We start from the raw sequence: 2,473 nt of genomic DNA on the forward strand, positions 1-2,473 counted from the left end.
GTAGCTATAAATCATTGGTATCTTGTATGTATAATTATTAAATGGTATCTAATTGTAACTATAAATCTTGTATATATACTTAATAAATGGTATCTTGTGCATGTGGTGTAACATCATATATATTTTTTAGTGAAACCCTTGGTATTATATGTAAGTTCGTGAATCTCTCATCACTCTAAGAGGATATAAAGTGCATTGTTTACAAGAGAACACTCACAAGAAGCAAGGTCTTCCATATCACAAATGTTTAAAACTCAAATTAAATAATAGCAAAGTTAGAGAAGAATAATGTATGATACAATAGATGGAAAATCCCCACAATTGTTGCCCTTGTGAAGGGAGATTTGGAAGCTGGTTTTGATGGCTAATCTGGAATTGCTAAGATTGAGGTTGTATAATAGAAGCTTGGAGTAAAACCCACAATGATGAGTGGAGAAGGGATTCGCCACGTATCTATATAGACATGTATAAGTGATATGGCCATGACATGACCGCATAGGTTCATAATCATAGCAAGGGCCACCACCCTTTGTAGTAGTGTAGACATTGCCAATTGGGCTTATCTTAGGCCTCGAGTTCACGCCCCGCAATGTCACAGGCAGCAGGGGTACACAAGCGTAAAAATCCTACTTGCTCACAATCATGGCTAGACGTCCATCACATGTGCAATGTAGACATGGCCAACTACTAGGCTCATCTTGGGGTCATCATGTGCAATGTAGACACGGCCAACTACTGGGCTCATCTTGGGGCCTGTTCGGGCCTCTCGTAATGTCAAGACAGGGTGCCTAAGAGTAAAAAACCTAGGTATTCTATGTGTGGACCATTATGAGATAAGATTCTAGTGTAGTATGAAACCCATTTTGTAGTGTACCAAATCTAATCCAAGCGGTCTCTAAACCATCTAGGCTTGTAAGCCATCTTCCCATGTCTATATGAGGATATCGACGGGTGTGTCACTAGGGCTACTTAACTATGGTTAGTGCTCAAAATGAAGGCCATATAAACATGAGCTAGCCAAAGCCTTGGTCATATAATATGAGGGTGGGGCATTGATATTCAACATAAAATTTCATATTAAATAATAGATTGTAAAGTGAAGCTATGATATCTTGCATGTAAGTGAAAAGTATAGTTGTGCATGTCTTGAGGTACTAATCTACACATAGATATGCTTCCTTGAGTGGTAAAAGAGAGAGGTGCATTTAATAAGAATGTGAGTGGAGAAATAAGGCATACCATAGAGATCTCTCAAAATCTCATCTCTCTCTCCCTCTTTTATCTCTCTCTCTAAATATCAATTAAGTATTTTGAATTGTGAGTGAAGGATGGCTCCCCTCACTCAAACATTGTAAGTTTTTGTCCTTCGTTGTTCTGCAGTTATGATTGTGTAGGTAAGCTTCTTTTCACTAGAGTTCATTTTAAGAAGGGAATACCTACTACCATTGCACCATTTAGAATCTCTATTATTTATCAATGTATCTCACAATGCCATGCCTCCCTACCAAGAGATACTATGTTTAAATCTACCCACCTCCCACACTGTAAAGGTGATGGCAATGTTTAGTGATAGAAAGTTTGTGTAAAGGTGATGGCATTGTTTAGTGATGGAAAGTCCTTCTAAAGGTGATGGCATTGTTTAGTGATGGAAAGTCCCTCTCTCACTTGCACTCTCACTAGGAATGACATCATCTAATATTTTTTCCTCATGGTGGGTTTATACGTCTTTATACCTAAATAGGCCCGTTTCTTCTATCAAGCGGCGGTACTATATTTAAATCTACCCAGCTCTCACAGTGTAAAGGGATGACATTGCAATTTCAGTAGATTGGATAGTACCACGCTCACACTCACGCTCACTCAAATACCTCATATACACCACGGCATCATGTAGTAATTTTTGTCTTGTGGTGGGTTTTTATGTATTTGTACGTGAATAGGACCGTACCCTTAGCCAAGCGATAATTGCAAGCACCAACAATGTCAACTTGTGTTGGTAATACGATTGGACGTAGCACTGACACTTCATAGGCCCCCATACATGAGCTTAAAATCCCGCGTGGTTTGGCAACAACTAAGAAGAGGTGCCCATCAAGCATCCGGCATCTTTGGTGTGGCAGACTTATGTGAAGAACCTTCAGAATGCACCATCCCTTGTTTTCTATGGGCGCTTCGATAAGGTGGACTACCTTGAAGGGATGCCTCTGGCTAAGGGAGGAGTCCTACTAGCAACATATCATGCTTGTGACTGAGTATCTTAAAACAACACACACACACACTTTAAAAATTTTCTCTCGTGTTGTGTGAAGTTCAAGTATCTCAAAACATAATAATTATATATTGTCGTGTTGTGTGGCCTACTCCTTCCAGATCCTGCCTTACTCTGATCACGTGCAGGGCTCCTACGTCACGCACTTCACTGTCAAGTACCAGGACATAGGACAACACACCTTCCATTGGAACCATAATTTTA

Source organism: Cibotium barometz, chromosome 57 (assembly GCF_041138505.1).
Source record: "Cibotium barometz isolate CiBa-2024 chromosome 57, ASM4113850v1, whole genome shotgun sequence".
NCBI classification, from domain to species: Eukaryota; Viridiplantae; Streptophyta; class Polypodiopsida; order Cyatheales; family Cibotiaceae; genus Cibotium; species Cibotium barometz.